The following is a 20,297-nucleotide window of genomic DNA, read 5'->3' on the forward strand; positions in this document are numbered from 1 at the left end:
TCACAACCCACAAACTCTACAATGAACTCCAACAACTGAAAAAGGAATTGAAAGAAAGGCCCCGATAATTCCTCTAGAATTACTAACAAAGGACCAGTACTGTGTGATCCTGGAATCCATCTAAACGTAGCACAAAGACCAGGTAACTAGAAACTGGGGTTACCTATGAGAGGGCAAATAGTATGTGTCTAGACCATGGAAGGAATGGAAACATAAACAATGAGACAGGAGGAATGGGAGGGTGAGGAAAGAAGGGGGAGCTCACACTTCAATCATCTTTCAGAGCAGAACTGAGCTGATACCACTCACAGCAGCTGGCAAACACATTTCAGAGTTTCCCCCTAACTTTACAGGGCTGAATGGATACTATAGCCTCTCCCTAATTAATTCTTCCTTTTGAGTATCCGCCTAACCCACATGTCAGGGCGTGGATAGAGGGACACTCCTTCCTGCTCAAGGGCCAGTCCAGGTACCTCACTGGGTTGTTGTGAGGACCACAGAGGGTGGTGGACAGGTGCTGGTGTCAAGATCAGAGACAGATAACCCCGGAAACAGAAGGGAGAAACCCTGTGATGGGCCGGCCACTGCATACTCTGGGACTATGTGGTTACTACAGGCTGGCCCACCAGCCCAGGAAGGGACATGCTGGGAACTCCAAGATAGAAGACACTGAGCTTAAATTCAGCAAATCCTTCATAATTAAATTAAATTAGATGAGTCATTTTATGTACTCATAAAGACTAAAAGACTAAAAATATGATAACCCACAGGCTGCATGCAGGCAGAGCTCAGCTATGGTCAGGCTGTGGGACTTTTGGGGGGACCCAGCAGGCATGAGGCTGCATGCCCATTCCCTGGTGCTGTGCCACATCCTCCCCAGGGGTTGTGTTTCCTCCAGTACCCTGCGTGTTTCTCAGTACCTGACCCAGGTTAGCCGGTGAGTGTCTGCTGGATAGACCCCCATGCTCAGGGCACTGAGTAGTGTGGATCCCAATCAGACCCCTATTCTGACCACCCTATGGTCCTGCACTTGCTCTGTCCAGCCACTCCCATGGGGTCCTCTGTCCCCAACATACTCTGCTTTTCAGAGAGTCCACAGGGGAGGTTGTGGATATGACCTCCTCTCCAGCCTGATAGCTGCCCCAGTGATTATGCAGTGCCCCAGTGATCATGCAGTGCCCCAGTGATCATGCAGTGCCCCATTGCTCCTTATGTCACTCATGCTCAGCCCAGGCCAGTACCCAGGACCCTCAGAGGAGGTCTGTTGTTGCAGCACCTAGATGTCTATGTCAAAGGTGCTTTCTCATGCCATTGCCCACTAGTCCATGGATGCCACCAGGAACACAGGACAAAATGTCACTGCCCATCTCTTGGGCAACACAAAGAACTGGTGGGAGGAACATGAGGAACCCAGTCATCCCTGCTGCAGGCTTGGCAGCTCTATGCGTTTAGACAGGTTGTTTCATCACGATGGGGAGTGGATAGCCAAGACCCTCTCCTGATTGGAAAATGTCTCTGCTTCTTCTCTCTGTTAGAGTTAGTTTAAGGGAAAAAAGTATACTTTGGGGCTTGGCCGGAGGGGTCTGGTCTCCAGACTGCTCCAAGTAAAAGGGAAGTGCAAGTAGTCAGTCATGTCTGATTCTTTGTGACCCCATGGATTATAGCCTGCCAGGCTCCTTTGTCCATGGGATTCTACAGGCCAGAATACTGGAGCAGGTTCCCTTCTCCTGGGGATCTTCCCAACTCAGGGATTGAACCCAGGTCTCCAGCATTGTAGGTGGATTCTTTACCATCTGAGCCACCAGACACACTCTCAAACACCAGACTTTCCAGTGCCCTGGGCATCATCTTACCACTGAGGTTACTACTTGATGGCAAGCCTGTTCTCAGTAATGCCCATCCTCAGGGCCCCACACCTGGCCTCACTCAGGGTGTGGGAAGGGAGGGGAGGGACCACCAACCTTCCACCCTCATAAAGGGCTGTTTCACTAAAGCTGCAGTGCTGAATCATGAACCTCCACTTTACCATCATAGGTACAGTGGCTCCTTCTTGGGCAACTTTTGTAGGCAAGAGAACACCAAGAGAGGATGGTGACAGAGAAGTCTTACTAATTACTTAAAAGAAAAAAAAATCCTAGCATACTTTATCCAGAAAGCATCACTTTCCCACTCAATATCATGGGGACAGACTTGTCCATTATGGTGTCATGGTTCTGTTATGGGAAGTCAGGTAGATCTCATCCTCTTGCCAAACTGAAATAAAAGGGAGGTGGGTAGTAAGGAATCTTGCTCAGGGGCGAGGTCTGGGGGCACCAGCAGCCCCTGGAGGCTCTCCAGAGCAGGGAGACAGGCCCAGGAGAGAGGTGTGGCAGGGAGCAAGAGGGCAGAGCTGCTCAGGGGGTCAGAGAGGGCAGAACATTTGTCAGCATACGGAGGGAGTCCCAGGGAAGTACTAACCTTGGGGTCCCACCTGCTCCCCAGGCTGAGCCGCACAGATGATGCGGACTGCTGCCTTCTTTAAGGCTCCGCACCCCAGACAGGTAAAGGGAGGTGGGGAGGAGGGCTTTTCAAAATTTGTAGTGCAAACCAATACAACATTGTAAGGCAATTAGATTTCAATTTTAAAAGAAATCAGGAATGCAGTTGTTTTCCTTATCAAATAGATGTAGCTAATATTCCCTAAGACTGCATACAGTGTCTGTGACACATATATGGAAAAGATAGAACTATACCTCCTCAGAGAATGACACTTTTGCAGTGTGCTGCATCATGGTGAATCGGTAAATAATTTGCTGGGTTTTTTTTTTTTTTTTTTTGCTCACTGCCAAACTGGGGGGCTCAAGTTTGAAAATGTGTCAAATTTGACATGAGCCGCATTCTCAACTCTAACACTTTTGAACTCATGGGAGCTAAACAATTCTAGAAAGAATAATTAAATTTCTAAGTTTAATTCCCATAGGACTAGTGAATGCATCTCATAAACACGCATGGAGAGCCTGCTCTGAACAGGCTGGGGCACAGCCTTCTCCTCGGAGCCTCACAGTCAGAAGGAGGGATGCTGACCACACAGCCCGTTTCTAACTATAAATCCTTCTGCAAATGCTCTGTATTCCCCTCAGCGTGAGAAACGGATACAAACATTCCTAAGAGACGCCTAATTTTCCCTAGCTGTTCTCTCCCAGCAATGAGTGGGCCTTTCTTTCCCCTGATTAGTCAGCACTAGGAGAGAAGGAGGGGATTACTGGGCACAGAATCATGGACTTGAATGAGGTATCAGAGTTCAAGCAGCTACCTATCTCCACCTCACCTGTGAAACAGAGGACTAGAAAGATGCCCAAGGTGGGGGCCTGGTCCAGAGGCTGGGAGTTTCCCCCAGCAGGCCCGGCCTTGACCTGCAAGGGCCACATACAGACGCTCCTCCGTGGCCACGTTTCCCACCGGGCCCTCCAGTCACCCCACAGCCTAATACAGGCAGACCTCCTTTCATTGCTTAACTTGACTGCACTTCATAGATACTGCATATTTTTTTTTTTTTAAAGAAACTACAGGTTTGTGGCAACCCTGTATTGTCAGATGATAGCTTGCATTTTTTTTAGCCAGAGTATTTTTTAATTAAGAGGTGTATATATAGGTATATATTTAGACATAATGCTATTGTACACTTAATAGATGATAGGATGGTGGTGTAAATGTAACTTTTATATGCACTGGGAACCAAAAAACTTCATGTGTTTTGCTTTACTGTGGTGTTTGCCACCTCCACAGTATCTCCTAATTTAAATGCAGCAGCACAGCATCTTATAACAAACCTCTAACTTGAAGCAGTGGAATTTCTCGCCTGTATCACCTCTCCTAAACTCCGGAAGCCTTACATACCCGATGTGACAATGTCTTTCTGAACACACAGCCCTCCAGACTGTTCATGGGATAAGTGGAGTTGGGTGGAAGAAACCTTAGGAAACGCTGTCAGTGATGGGCAGCGTGGGTAGATGACCCAGGAGAGATGGAGGTTGCCCACACATGCCAGGCCTGACAAGCCAGAGTCTGCCGGCCACTCTGAACCAGGGGACCCTGAGGGCCTAGGTCACAGTCAGCACCTCAGTCCAGAAAGACTTTACAAATGAAATAAGCAAGAGATGTGGACCCAAAGTGCAAACCATTCCTGCAAGTCCAGGCCACAGGCTCCCAAGAGATCCAGTGTGGCCTTTCAATTTGCCTACCAATAATTATGCAGCCACAGTGCCAAGTGAAACAGCCACAGGGCTTTCATGTGACCTAGCAAGTGACAGGGCTTGCAAAAGAGCCACTTCCTCCCACGGGGGCCTGCGCTGTCCCTCAGGAGCCACAGAGACTTCTCTGCCCTGCACCACATGCAACCCAATGACAAGAGGATGCCCCTTGGTCTCAGAGGCCAGAGACCTGCTCCAAGAACAGCAGCCGGCCCTGCCAGGGGGCTCTTTCAGGGTGAGGAGGGCAGTGCAGACCCAGAACTCAGCCACACACTTCCCCCAAGGGCAAATGCCAAGGGTAAATGCCATGCTGGTGGGGCCGCAGGCCATGGTCACTGCCCCTCACAGACATGGGACTAGCAGGACCCCATCTCTGGAATGCTTTTCTCCTTCCTCTCTTTCCACCCACGAGTTGTCCATGTGAAAGACTAATCTTCCATCAACTCCGAGAGTAAGAAAGTGTGTTCTGTAACAATCCATCTGATGAGACCGAGGGGCCTGCTAGAAGTAGGAGATGCAGCCCAACTCTCAGGGGGTCTGTAGTCTACCTGACTTGGAGGAACTTCCTTTAGCCTGTTTTAACACAACTGGCTGACAACTCCAGGTAAATGACAAAAATCACTAAGCCAAAGAAGGTCCTCCATTCTTCTTACCCATGCCTCCTTCTTCCTCTGCAAAAAAAGTTAAAAGCAAGTTCATTGAAGCTGGGACTTGAGTTACGAGTGTCAACTGTAAACCCAGCAACTGACAACAGTGACAAGGGAGGGCTATGGGCTCGTGGTAAATGAGATGGACACGCCGCCTCCTACTTCCTTATATTGGAATCATTGATTGCTTTAGAATTGAAGGACTCACTGCACACTCATCTGCTTCTCCCCGCCAAACCTACACAAAACCAGAGAAGAGATTCTCCTCTTGGGGGGCCACTTGGGACTGTGCCCAAGGTCACACAGCTTGCCACATTGTCCAAGTCAGCTGGCAACTCGTCCATCTTTTTTTTCTATTCAGGGATGATTCAAGAGATAGCATGATATTATTTAAAAGACTCTGGGAGAAGGCGAGGGTGGGATGTTTCAAGAGAACAGCATTGAAACATGTATATTATCTAGGGTGAAACACATCACCGGCCCAGGTTGGGTGCATGAGACAAGTGCTCGGGCCTGGTGCACTGGGAAGACCCAGAGGGATCGGGTGGAGAGGGAGGTGGGAGGGGGGGACCGGGATGGGGAATACATGTAAATCCATGGCTAATTCATTTCAATGTATGACAAAAACTACTGTAATGATGTAAAGTAATTAGCTTCCAACTAATAAAAATAAAAAAAAAATAACAAAGATTAGGAAAAAAGTTAAAGTCAATTTCCCCTGAATAAAATCTCCCTGTACATTTAATAATCATTCAAAAAAAAAAAAAGACTGGCAAAAGATACTCCACTTTAAGAAGAAAAAGTGTGCAACTAGAGACTATCATACTAGGTAAGTCAGAAAGACAAAGACAAATACCACATGATATCACTTATACATGGAATCTAAGATATGATACAAATGAACCTATCTATGAAACAGAAATGGATTCACAGAAATAGAGAACAGACTGATGGTTGCCAAGGAGAAGGGGCTTGGGTGATGAATGAGTTGGGAGGCAGAAGTTAACAGATGCAAACCATAATATATAGACTGGATAAACAATAAGGTCCTATTGTATAGCAGAGAGAATTATATTCAATATCCTATGATAAGCCATAATGGAAAAAGAATATAAAAAAGAATGTGTATATACATATGTACATATATATATATATATACATAATTGAATCACTTTGCTGTACAGAAGTAATTAAACAACATTGTAAATTAACTATATTTCAATTAACAAAAAGAAAAAGTGAACAATATATATCTTGGATGCTGGACAATTCCTTTTAAGGCATGAAAAATTACACATGCAAAAGTGTTGCCTCATATTTTGATAATACACATATTCTCAAAGCTTCAAATCATCACTATAAGAAGTGTGGGGAAATGGATTGGACCCATGGTCTTTGGACCCCCCCAAGAGGAAAGGGTACTGACTCAGTCTTGGGGGTTAGGGTGGCCTTCATGGAAGGAGGCACATCACATCCCAGGATGTGGTCCATCGTGGGGTCTCTTCCACAGTCCTGCCAGGCCAGCCCTGGGCTTACTCTAGTATCTGGGGAGCCCCACATCATAGGCAACTTCTAAAATGGAACCACAGAGATAATCTGGGTAAACCATGGGTGTGTCAGCCTCAGGGGCAGCAGAGCTGGGGGGCTTCACAGCAGTAGCAAGGCTCAAGTTGGCAGGGGCAAACCAGGACATCTGCTCCTACACTCATCTCAGCAACTAAGAGACTGAATCTCATGGAGGGATGGGTGAGTGGTCCATCCACATCCATCCTTAGCATCGTAAGAAACTGCTGATCTAATAAAAGAATTGAATGAAACACTGAGCAGAAAAGAAAAAGAATTTCAGAGGTCTCCCTTTGTATTTCGTAAAAGTTATACTGCATTTTATGCATGCATATTCACTCAGACATCAAATATCCATCACATTTATAAGGAAAACTATGGAAGGATAAACTAAGCTCAAACAAAAAATACTTCCTTGCAAGGAGAAAGGTGTGATCCTTCAAATCCAGAAAATGAGTTTACTTTAACCCTATCTGCAAAAGAGATGTATTTAGAACTTGCATTGGCATGAATGTACATCTGATTTCTTAGAATGTCAGATGGTGGATAGCAGAAATCTAATAGCAGGCACTAGGGGTTTGTGGACTTCTGCAGCCTCACTAGATAAGGCCTTGGAGACATGGGAGGTTAACTTTCTCCTTTTCTCATACGGGTCCTAGAGCATGACAGGGCCATGCCTCATTCTGGGTGGCAGGTTGTGGCTAATGCAGAAGGAAAAGTAAGGTCTACTCTCTCCTAATCCCTGCCTTGACCACAGCCCACACACCCCCTGCTTCAAAAGAAATACCATGTGTAAACCAGCCAGCTAAACACACCTCCACAACATGGGCAGGTAAAAATGGCAGCAGCAACCTCTCATTTTCAGAATTTTAATGACTTGTTTTCAACCCATGTACCCATTCTGTTACTATGAATGGCAAGGAGCTTCATCCCCAAAATGAGCGGGCAGCTTCTCCCTGACTGGCTCTGTCACATCTGTGTTAAAGTCATCTTCTTCTTGGTCGGACACACAGACTGCTTGGGGGGTGCAGCAGTCTATCAAGGGCAAATGAAACTCTGCTTCCAAGTTTCCAAGGGTAAAATATTTTCAAATTAGATATACCATAAAAAGAAACCAGCATGTTTTGCTTCCTTTTAAAAGCCTGTGGATCTCAGGATTCCCTCTTGAGTAGGCTATCCTGTGGTCATCCTCAGGGATGGACAGCTTCCAGAAGGATCAGGTGCCACCTGTCTTTAATTGAGTGGCACTTCCCCTGCAGCCATTTAAAGTGCTCCAAGAGAAGCACAAAGCTGGAAAACTTTTTCCTTTTACCTCTCTAAAATCAACAGTTCAATTCTATGAGCATTTTGACAGAATAAGAAGTATAAAGAATTATCCAGTCATAGCATTTGGATAGGTGTCCAGTAAAAGATCTATTCCCTTCAAGGTGTGATCTCACCCTTCAGCATCTGGGCTCTACAAGGAACCTGGGGAGGACCCCATAACTAGAAACCTTGACGGCACACACTTAAAATCAGATTGAGCACATTCAAGTGAAAAGCACAGTTGCCTCTTTTCTCCTGTTTCATCTTATTCATGTAAAAACACATACATGGATTAAACATTTGCTTGTCTTCATCTGAGAAACCCTGAGCCAATAATGTTGGCAAGGTCAGAAAATAAACCCCCTGAGAGGTGCTAATGACACAGAGTCCTGGGGTTTAAGTCAATAGTTGTCAAACCCCAGGGAAAACATTGTTGGGGGATGGGAGACACGTTCACTGGCTGTCCTGGTTGGCACCATCATGCCCTCTCCAGGACCAAGATGTAGGCAGGGATTTCTGTGAGGCCAAGTCACTCCTCTCCAAGCCAACACTCTCCCTTCTGCTATCTGAGGAGGCACTGAATCTTCTGACTGGGACCAACCATCACTCTCCAAAGACACAGAGCCATTAAAGCTGCCCCATGGAGGGAGACCCATTCAAGAAGCCGCAACCTCTGACTCTTTAAAGCATATCCTTCCTTCAGTGTCCATCCCTTGGGCGATAGGCACACAGAGACGTGGGGCTCACAGACACACACCTCTAGTTTGGGGATCCTCCATCCTTTCCAAGGTGGCTCAGGTAGAGGCCCGCCAAGATGCATTTAGCACGCCCCCTGCTGGCCCCTCGGGAGCTGACTCAGCCTTTATCTTTTGGGCCTAAGACAAGAATTAAATGACCTTAACATTCAAAGGGAACAAGAAGAAAAGCCAAGGCAATCCTGGTTTCTTAGAATCGGGTGTGATGCTCTAAGCATGAAAGGGGCATGAAGAGGCTTTAAAGTGAGGGATTTTGAAATGTTTTAGGAAACCAGTGGCTAATATCTCAAGCTTTAGTGAAAACACTTGCTTTGTGTTATTAAAAGTACTAGAGTGAGTTAAACTAAAAAAATATTACAAAGAATACTTTCACAGGTCTACAGGTGTGAAAGAAGAAAGGATATATGGCCAGAGTGGTTTCACAGACTCAATTTCTAAAGAGTTCATAGCTCAGAGACTTAAAAGCCAATTTTCGCACACTTGAGGCTACTTCAATTACAGAAAAAAATCTCAGCAATGACTTAGAAGGTCAATTTCTAAAATAACCATATGCAGTGGGGGCAAAGTTGCTGAAAAGACGTATATTTGGAGTCAATTCTGCTATAAGGCTTCCTGTCTCAGGCAGCCTTGCCACTGTGAATAAATCTGGCAGCTTTAGGAGGTGACAGGCCACGCACACATGGCTGTTTCAGATGGACATGCCACTCTCCTTCTCCACAGGGGAGAACAGACAATTCAGCTTTCCCACAACTTTTGTGCTAGCCTCCACCAGGGCTAGGGGCCTCCACACAGGACCCAGGCTGAGACCCACAAGAGGCAAGACTCCATAATGCAATGGTTTCTATCCACTGCCACCCTGAATGCCAAAACCTAAGGTGAAGCTCTATTTCCAGTTTTCTTCCCACCAATCCAGGGTTTTTAAAAGCTTACCCTCCCGACCAGGCTCAAACTTTTGCATGTCCTGTGGTATTAAATTCCTTACAGACCCAATATGATCACACTAATAATTTAAGGTATGCCTCTTTGCACCAATTAGGAAGTCATTAATTATTAAATACACAAATGTCAATATTTTTGTCCCTCATTGAATATCCTTTCAATATGATTGGCTTCCGTAGAAGTGCAGACTGTCTTGGGAACTTGCTTACTTCTGTTCCCATCACAGTCCGTACTAATGGAACACTCACACACACAATAATGCTGGCACGCTGCTCCCATTTATGGGGAGAAATTTCCCCAGAACTTTGTGTGCTATGCAGGTTAAGTCCCAGCCTCTGCACTCTCTCAACTCTCTTCAGGTGTTAAACTAGCCTTGGAGGCTGGTGGGTCACACAGCTGCTACAGGAAAGGCAAGGAGGGCCCCAGAGAAGCTGTCACCCCTTTCTCCAGAGCAGACTTCTCCCAGGCCCATCATGGTGGGGAGTCCTGGAGGAGGTGGTGATGGAGAGCTAGAAGACCTACAGATTTTCCTGAAGCAATCAAGGCCTGTGAAGATCTAGGCCACACTGTCTACCTTTTCTGAACACATCATCTGCCACCTCAAATATAATGTCTTTTAATTTTTCTCATCTCATGGCTCACTTTCAGTTATAAAGATAAAGCCAGGCAATAGCCATGGAAGTGTCATGCGTGACTTTCCCCTGGATGCTTGTGATATGGATGGAGTGATTCTAGGATCTGTGAGGATCTAACAAGTTTCCCTTCAGCCTCTCCTGAATCTATTCATTCTCAAGCCGAGAAATAAAAATAAAAGCCGTTTTCACCTGTGTAAGGTTGGTGAGTTCACAGAGCAGAGACAAATCTATTTTGTAGCAAAGATTCTCAAAGGGCTGCAATAGCTGCACTGGAGGAGGGTGCACTTGGGCGGTTGTGTCCAATGAAGGAAAGTTTTTGTTAATGATGACATCACTGACATCTCCCGAATTTAAAGGAGCACTTAAAGCACAGCAAATGCGATTTTAACCCCTCCAGTGAGAAGAAACCAGGGAAGGCCTCCAGGTTCACAGCCAAATTGCATTAGCCGTTCGCCCGCTGTCCAGCCAGACCCAGAGGAAAGAGCGAGCGGCGCATCGGGCCGCGGTGGCCCACGCAGCCACGGCCCGGGCACCCGGCCGGCGGCCTCACGCGATGCTGCCTGGCCGTGCCCGGGAGTCCGCCGGCGCCCCGGGACCCCAGTGCGCCCAACGGACCGAGGAGCCGGTGTCCCCGAGCCCGTCATCACGTTCCAGTGCAGACGGCTCCGGGGCCCGAAGGAGACACCGTCCGCGACCCAGAGGGAGCGCCGCACCCTGCCCGGAGACGCGCGCCGCGTCCGGCCAGGGCCGGTGGCCGCGGCGCCCGCGGGGTCCAGAGCCGAGCCCGCAATGCAGACGCGCCGGCGAGCCCCGCGCTGTGCCCGCGACCCCCGCGCCCCAGACACGCAGCTGCCCGGCCTCTGCGCCCGTCTGCTCCGCCACGAAGCTGCGGAGGCACCCAACGCAGCACTGGGACGGACAGTGCACCTGCCGGGCCCGCGGCCCCGGCCCCAACGCCGCCGGCAGCACCGCGGCCAGCGCCGTCTCACCTGCCGCGCCGCTCCGCTCAGTCAGCCCGCAGCGCCGCAGTAGCTGCTACCCGACTTCCATTTTCTCTGGCTTTAAGGAAAACCGGATCAGCTGTTTCTCGCGCTCCGGCTCCGCGGCCCCCTCCCCAGCTGCCGCTCGCGGTCCGGGGGCCTCTCCTCCCCCGCCTCCTCCCGCGCTCTGCTCCGCCCCTCGCGCCCCTCCGCTCCGCCCGCGGCCACGCGCTGCGCCCGCCCCTCCGCTCCGCCCGCGGCCGCGCGCGCCCCCTGACGTCACCGGCCTCTGCCGCGCCTCTCCCTTGCCCCGCGTGGACGTGCGCGCGCCCCACCTCCGCCCCGCCCCCGCCCGGCCGGCCGGCTCCGAGCGCGCGTGCTCGCAGCCGCCACCCGCGCCGAGACCCGGTCTCCCGGGAGAGCCCCGGACACCCCTCGCTGGCGTTCCGGCACCCGCCTTCCCAGGCGCCTGTGCTCGTTCTTCCAGGTTCACCTTGGTACCTGCCTCAGAAATTGCAAAAGACACTGCTGAAATAACCTGCCTTTGCCCGTCTGCCTGCCTACTACTGTCTGCGCCCACCTTTATCGTTTCTTGCTTTCTGCTCACACTTTCTTTCTCAGGATCTCAAACTTTCTCCCATCCATCCTGTCTGGGCTCTTCTGCCAAGCCCTGGTTTGGGGCCAGTGCATCACATCTCATCTGAAGTTGCTCCTTTAGCCTCTTAAAACCGATATTCTGACTTTTCTCCATTTCTTACCTTCCTCTTAAAAGTATTTTCACACCACTACTTGGAAATGTTCCTTTCTTGATGCCAAGGCGGGCCCACAGCTTACTGCCCACTTTCGTTGTCACCCTCTCAATGTAACTACGCCCGTTTCTTCCAAATAATACCATATGTTAAAGGTTACTAGTACTAGAGACATTACTTTGCCGACAAAGGTACTGGTTTTTCCAGTATTCACGTTCAAGATGTGAGAGTTGGACCGTAAAGAAGGCCAAAGAATTGATGCTTTGGAACCGTGGTGTTGGAGAAGACTCTTGAGAGTCCTTTGGACTGCAAGGAGATCAAACCAGTCAATCCCAAAAGAATTCTGAATATGTCTTGGCAGGACTGAGGCTGAAACTGAAGCCTCAGTACTCTGGCCACCTGATGCAAAGAGCTGACTCACTGGAAAAGACCCTGATGCTGGGAAAGATTTAGGGCAGGAGGAGAAGGGGCTGACAGAGAATGAGATGTTTCGATAGCATCACCGACTCAACGGAGGTGAGTTTGAGCAAACTCCAGGAGATAGTGAAGGACAGGGAAACCTGGCATGCAGCAGTCCATGGGGTCGTAGAATCAGACTAGACTGAGCGACTGAAGGACAAGAAGTACTGTTCTCATGCATTTCTTGACAATCCTTTCACTCTTAGTTTAGAATTTCTTGCTTGCTTTTAAACTTTATATATATGCTCAGTTGCAGCAGACTCCATGGACTATAGCCCATCAGGTTCCTCTGCCCATAGAATTTTACAGGCGAGAGTACTGGAGTGGGTTGCCATTTCCTACTCCAGGGAAGTGTACCTATACCAGGGAGTTAGATATATACACCATATATGTATATATGTGAATTACTAAATATATATGATTTTAGTAGTTTATTTGACTTATTAAATACAGTAAAATGGATCTTTTGGATATAAAGCCCTGAAAGTTTGGGTTACTGTAACCACCATCACAATTAAGATACATAACCCCAAGAACTCCCACTTGTTGCTGTTTTATAGCCACACCCTTCCCAAACCTTAATAAGTTCAGTCATATGGCAACCACTGATATATTCTGCATTGTCTCCATTGCTGTAGTTTGTCTTTTCAAGAATGTTATACACATAGAATTATGCAACATGCAGCATTTTGTAACTGACTTCATTCATCATCATGCCTTTGAGATTCACCCACGTTTATCAATAGTTCTTTTTATTATTGGGTGTTGTTGTTGTTCAGTTGCTAAGTTGTGTCTGACTCTTTGTGACACCATGGACTGTAGCCCGCCAGACTCCGCTGTCCTCCACTATCTCCCTGAGATTGCTCAAATTCATGTCCGTTGAGTCAGTGATGCTATCTAACCATCTCATCCTCTGCTGCCTCCTTTTTCTTTCAACCTTTCTCAGCATCAGGGTCTTTTCCAGTGAGTCGACTCTTCACATCACGTGGCCAAAGTATTGGAGCTTCAGCTTCAGCATCAGTCCTTCCAATGAACATTCAGGGTTGATTTCCTTTAGGATTGACTGGTAGATCTCCTTGCTGTCCAAGGGACTCTAGAGCATTCTCCAGCACCACAATTATAAAATGGTAATTCTTTGGCGCTCAGCCTTCTTTATGGACCAATTCTCACTTCCATACATGACTACTGAAAAAAACATAGCTTTGACTATACAGACCTTTGTCAGCAAAGTGATGCCTCTGCTTTTTAAAACACTGTGTAGGTTTGTCATAGCTTTTCTTTTAAAGAGCAAGTGTCTTTTAATTTCATGGCTACAGTCACCATTTGCATTTGTATGTTTTTTGGTTTATTCATCCACTGAAGGTTTTCAGTTTGGAGTGACTGCAAATAGGTGTCTTATTGATACAAAGAGTTGCATGCAGAGTTTTACATGGACAAGTTCTCAAATTAGTTGGGTAGATACCTTGAAGTACTAATGCTAGGTCTTTTGGTAAACTTGCTTATTATTATAGGAACCCTAAAAACAGTTTTCCAGAGTGTTTATACCATTTCTATAACCACCAGCAATATATGAGTCCCACTTACCTGCATCCTTGCCAACACTTGATATTTACTGTATATTAAGCATTCTTATAGGTGTGAAGAGATTTAATTGTTGCTTTAATTTTCAGTTCCCTAATGAAAAATAATGCGTGGCATTGTTTCACTTGCTTATTTGCTACTGGTTTATCTTCTTTGGTGACACATTTGTTTATATCTTTTGCCAATTTTTAAATTATTTTTCTTGTTGAGTTTGAAGAGTTCTTTGCATATATTGGATAGAAATAATTTGGTGGTGCAAGTGATAAAGAACTGGCCTGCCGATGTAGGAGACTAAGACATGCAGGTTCAATCCCTGGATGAGAAAGATCTCCTGGAGAAGGGCATGGCAATCCATTCCAGTATACTTGCCTGGAGCATCCTATGGACAGAGGATCCTGGCAGGCTAAGGTCCATGTGATGTGCTTAGTCACTCAGTTGTTTCTGACTCTTTGAGATTCCATGGACTGTAGCCCGCCAGACTCCTCTGTCCATAGGGATTCACCAGGCAAAAATACTGGAGTGGGTTGCCATGCCCTCCTCCAGGGGATCTTCCCAATCCAGAGATCGAACCCAGGTCTCCTGCACTGCAGGTGGATTCTTTGCCATCTGAGCCACCAGAGAAGCCCATAGGGTCACAAAATGTCAAACACAACTAAAGTGACTTAGCCTGCATGCCAATATAGAGCTTGTTGAGTTTTTTCTTTCTTATTTTCCATTTAATGCCGTAAATTTTTCTCTAAGCATAGATTTTCTGTATACAACAAAATGTGATAAATTGTATTTCCAGTTTTGTTTAATTCAATATATTTTAATTAAACTTGAGAATTCCTCTTTGAGGCAAATGTTTTTAGAAATGTATTGTTTAGTTTCCAAATAATTAGAGATTTTCAGCTACTTTTCTGTTTCTGACTTCTAGGTTAATTCAATTGGTCTAAGAACATATGATGTATGATTTCTACTTTTCTTTAATTTGATAAGGTGTATTTGATGACCCACAATGAGAATGCATATTATGCTGTCCTCAGATAGAGTATTTGTAAATGTCAGTTAGATAAAGGTGATTGATTTGTGTTGTTCAGGCCAACAATGTCCCTATTGATTTTCTGCCTATTTGAGCTATCAATTTTTGAAAGAGAACTTTTGAAATCTCTAATTGTAATAGTATATTAGTCCATTTCCTTTATCAGGTTTATCAGTTTTTGCTTCACGTATTTTGATGCTTTGTTGTTTGGTAGAAACACACGTAGGATTATTTTGTCTTCTTGGAGAATGGGCCTCTTTGTGATTGTGTAGTTTCCCTCACCTTTATTCCTAATAATGTCACCTCAACTCTGTTTTGTATGAAATTAATTTAGCTACTCTATTTTTTAATTAGAGCTAGCATGGTATATCAGAGAAGGCAATGGCAACCCACTCCAGTACTCTTGCCTGGAAAATCCCATGGACGGAGGAGCCTGGTGGGCTGCAGTCCATGAGGTCGCAAAGAGTTGGACATGACTGAGCGACTTCACTTTCAGTTTTCACTTTCATGCATTGGAGAAGGAAATGGCAACCCACTCCAGTGTTCTTGCCTGGAGAATCCCAGGGACAGGGGAGCCTGGTGGGCTACCATCTATGGGGTCGCACAGAGTCAGACATGACGGAAGCGACTCAGCAGCAGCAGCAGCATGGTATATCTTTCTTCACACCTTAATCTTTAACCAAACAGATTTTGGTTTAATGTGGGCTTCTTATAGACACAATAGAGTTGTGTCTTGTTTTATTATCCATTTTGGCAACATCTGTCTTTTAATTCATGTGCTAAACTATTCATATTTAACATGGTTATTGACAAATTTGGATTAATATCAACCATGTTTATAACAATTTTTTACTTGTTGCCTGTGGCTTATTTTTCTACCCTCTTTGTTTTTCATTGAACATTTTATATTATTCCACTTTATCTGTTCTCTTAGAGTATCAATTATACCTCTTTTAAGAATTTTTAGTTGTTTTTCTAGTTGTTTTTCACTAATTTGTGTACACTTTCCATTAATACTATTCAGTGTCACATGTAGTATAGACATCTTATAACCATGTGTTCCCAATCCCCCCTTCATTCCTTGTGATGTTCTCATTCACTCACTCACCATGTGTGCAATTTCCTCTACTTCTAATATTGCTGTAAACAAACAACTATCTTTTAGATCAATCAAGAATAAGGCAAATTAAAAAAATTATTTTACTTTCATTAATTCTTTCTCCAATACTCTTGCCATGTTTTTGTATATCCAGGTTTCTGACTTGTTTCATCTTCCTTCTGTCTGAAAAATATCTCTTAACATTTCCTGAAGGATAGGTCTGCTGGTGAATGGTCTCAGCTTCTATTTGCCTAAGAAAGTCTGAAATGTCTTCTTCCCTTTGTGATTGAAGTGTAGTTGACTTCCAGTGTTGCATTAAGTTCAGGTTAGCTGTTTATTTGACTGTGCTAGGTCTTCACTGCTGCGCAGGTTCTCTCTTCTTGTAGAGCAATCTACTCTCTGGTTGTTGTGTGCAGGCTTCTCAACATGGTGGCTTCTCTTGTTGAGGAGGCCAGGCTCTAGGGCACAGAAGCTTCAGTAGATGCAGCATGTGACCTCAGCATTTGCAACTCTGGGTCTCTAGAGCAGTGGCTCAATAGTTGAGGCTACAGGCTTAGCTGTTTCATGGCATGTGGGATCTTTCCAGATCAGGGATTGAACCTTTGTCTCCTGCATTGGCTGGTGGATTCTTTACCACTGAGCCATTAGGGAAGCCCTAGGTTGAGGTTTAAAACATAGTGATTCAGTGCTTTAATAGATTATATTAACATACAAAGTTATTACAAAATATTGACTATATTCCCTGTGCTGTATGTTACATCCTTATAACTTACTTATTTTATAACTGGTAGTTATAATAACTTCTTAATCCCTTTCATCTATTTTGCTCCTCACCACTCATCTCTGTTTTGGTAACCACTAGTTCATTCTTAGCATCTGTGAGTCTGTTTCTGTTTTGTTGTATTTGATCACTTATTTTATTTCATTTTTTAGATTCCACATATAAGTGAAAACATACAGTATTTGTCTTTCTCTGTGTGATTTATTTCACCAAGTATAATACCTTATAGGTCCATCTATATTGTTATAAATGTTAAGATCTCATTCATTGTGTTATATATAATGGAATATTACTTGACCATAAAAAGAATGTGTATATATCTCACATCTCCTTCATCTATTCGTCTATCAATGGACACTTAGGTTGCTTCCATATCTTGGTTATTGTAAATAATGCTGCTATAAACATTGGGGTGCATGTATTTTTTTGAATTAGTGTTTTTGTTTTCCACACCCAGGAGTGGAATTGCTAGATAGTATGGGCAATTCAGTCACTCAGTCATGCCTGACTCTTTGCAACCCCACGGACTGCAGCACCCAGGTTTACCTGTGAATCACCAACTCCTGGAGCTTGCTCAGATTCATGTCCATTGAGTCAGTGATGCCATCTGACCATCTCATCCTCTGTCGTCCCCTTCTCCTCCTTTCAATCTTTCCCAGCATCAGGGTCTTTTCCAGTGAGTCAATTCTTCGCATCAGGTGGCCAGAGTATTGGAGTTTCAGCTTTAGCATCAGTCTTTCCAATGAATATTCAGGACTGATTTCCTTGAGGATTGACTGGTTTGATCTCCTTGCAGTCCGAGGGACTCTCAAGAGTCTTCTCCAACACCACAGTTCAAAAGCATCAATTCTTTGGTGCTCAGCTGCCTTTATAGTCTAACTCTCACATCCATACATGACTACTGGAAAAACCATAGCTTTGACTAGACAGACTTTTGTCAGCAAAGTAATGTCTGTGCTTTTTAAAATGCTATCTAAGTTGGTCATAGCTTTTCTTCCAAGGAGCAAGTGTCTTTTAATTTCATGGCTGCAGTCACTATCTGCAGTGATTTTGGAGCCCAAGAAAATAAAGTCTCTCACTGTTTCCATTCTTTCCCCGTCTATTTGCCATGAAGTGATGGGACCAGATGCCATGATCTTTGTTTTCTGAATGTTCAGTTTCAACTCAACTTTTTCACTTTCCTCTTTCACTTTCATCAAGAGAGTTTTTAGTTCTTCACTTTCTGCCATAAGTGTGGTGTCATCTGCTTATCTGAGGTTATTGATATTTCTCCTGGCAATCTTGATTCCAGTTGTGCTTCATCCAGCCTGGCATTTCACATGATGTTCTGCATATAAGTTAAATAAGGAGGGTGACGACAATATACAGCCTTGACTTACTCCTTTCTCTATTTGGAACAAGTCTGTGGTTCCATGTCTAGTTCTAACTGTTGCTTCTTGACTTGTATACAGATTTCTCAGGAGGCAGGTAAGGTGGTCTGGTATTCTCATCTCTTTAAGATTTTTCCACAACCCCCCCCCCCAAAAAGAATGTTCATTCCAATCCCAAAGAAAGGCAATGCCAAAGAATGTTCAAACTACCTCACAATTGTGCTCGTCTCACATGCTAGCAAAGTAATTCTCAAAGTTCTCCAAGCCAGGCTTCAACAGTACATGAACCATGAACTTCCAGCTGGTCAAGCTGTAGAAAAGGCAGAGGAGCCATACATCAAATTGCCAACATCCATTGGATCATTGAAAAAGCAACAGAGTTTAAGAAAAACATCTACTTCTGCTTTATTGACTACACCAACGCCTTTGACCATGTGGATCACAACAAACTGTGGAAAATTCTGAAAGAGGTGGGAATACCAGACCACCAACCATTGTGGAGATAAGCCACTTTTCAAAAATCTGTTTACTTATTGATGGGCATTTTTGTTATTTCCAGTATTTGACTACTGAAAATAAAACTGCTATATGCATTTGTCTACATGTTTTTGTGTGGACATAAACTTATGATTTCTCTTGAATAAAAAGCAGAAGTAAAGTGTTCGGTTTATATGGCAAGAGAATGTTTAAGTCTTCAGGAAACTGTCAAATTGTTTTCCAAAGAGGTTGTATCATTTTATATTCCCACCAGTATGACATGAATATTCCAATGTATTCATATTCTCATAACACTTGGTAAGGTCAGTGTTTTGTTTTGTTTTCTAATTTGTAATTTTAGTGATTCTAATGGTCATGAACTGGTATCTCCTTGTGATTTTAGTGTGCATTTCCCTGAGGACTAGTACTGTTAGACACATTTTCATTTCCTTATCCACGGCCTTATCTACATCTATTGGTATTTCTTTATTTGTGAAATGGCTATTCAAATATTTTCCTTACCTCATTTATAGTTTGTGTTTTGTTATTGTTTTTTCAGAATGCTTTCAGTCTTCTGAATGTAAGTCCTTGGTTGGATACATTCATTGAAGATACATTCTCTTAGGTTATGGCTTGCCTTTCTGATTTTCTTTTCCTTTTCTTTTTTTTATTGAAGGATAATTGCTTTACAGAATTTTGTTTTTTTCTGTCAAACCTCAACATGAATCAGCTTTTGAACCTCCCTCCCACCACCCTCCCCATCCCACCCTTTTAGGTTGGTGCAGAGCCCTTGTTTGAGTTTCCTGAGCCATACAGAAAATTCCTGTTGGATTTCTATTTTACATATGGTAGTGTAAATTTCCATGTTACTCTTTCCATACATCTCACCCTCTCTTCCCCTCTCCACATGTCCATAAGTTTATTCTTTATGTCTGTTTCTTCATTGCTGCCCTGTAAATAAATTCTTCAGTATCATTTTCTATTTTCTATATATGTGCATTAGAATACAATATTTATCTTTCTCTTTCTGACTCACTTCACTCTGTATAATAGGTTCTAGGTTCATCTACCTCATCAGAACTGACTCAAATGTGTTCCTTTTCATGGCTGAGTAATACTCCATTGTGTATACGTACTACAACTTCTTTATCTGTTCATTTGTCAGTGGACATCTAGGTTGTTTCCATGTTCTAGCTATTGTAAATAGTGCTTCAGTGAATAATGGGATACATGTGTCTTTTTCAACCCTGGTTTCCTCAGGGTATATGCCTCGGAATGGGATTGCTGGGTCATATGGTGGTTTTATTCCTAGTTTTTTAAGGAATCTCCACACCATCTTCCATAGTGGCTGTATTGATTTACATTCCACCAACAGTGCAAGAATGTTCCCTTTTCTCCACACCCTCTCCAGCATTTATTATTTGTAGACTTTTTGATGAGGGCCATTCTGACCGGTGTGAGGTGATATGTCGTTGTAGTTATGATTTGCATTTCTATAATAATGAGCGATATTGAACATCTTTTCATGTGTTTGTTAGCCATCTGTACATCTTCTTTGGAAAAATGTCTGTTTAGATCTTTTTCCCACTCTTTGATTGGGTTGTTTGTTTTTCTAGTATTGGGTTGTATGAGCTGCTTGTATATTTTGGAAATTAATCCTTTGTCAGTTGTTTCATTTGCTATTACTTTCTCCCATTCTGAGGGTTG

General features: G+C 44.5%; 1 protein-coding gene across 2 annotated transcripts in view; it reads right to left on the reverse strand.

The window, feature by feature from the left end:
- Positions 1-11,152, reverse strand: part of OTUD7A (OTU deubiquitinase 7A) — a 382,361-nt gene extending 371,209 nt beyond the window's left edge. The window contains exon 1 of one of the 2 annotated variants that reach the window (XM_070477660.1): positions 11,063-11,152. The gene's annotated coding sequence lies outside the window, so the exon portion shown is untranslated. The remainder of the gene's footprint in view (positions 1-11,062) is intronic. The other variant, XM_070477661.1, reaches the window with a different exon arrangement.
- Between the last annotated feature and the right edge of the window lie 9,145 nt (positions 11,153-20,297).

The sequence above is a fragment of the Odocoileus virginianus genome, chromosome 16 (assembly GCF_023699985.2).
Source record: "Odocoileus virginianus isolate 20LAN1187 ecotype Illinois chromosome 16, Ovbor_1.2, whole genome shotgun sequence".
Lineage (NCBI taxonomy): Eukaryota > Metazoa > Chordata > Mammalia > Artiodactyla > Cervidae > Odocoileus > Odocoileus virginianus.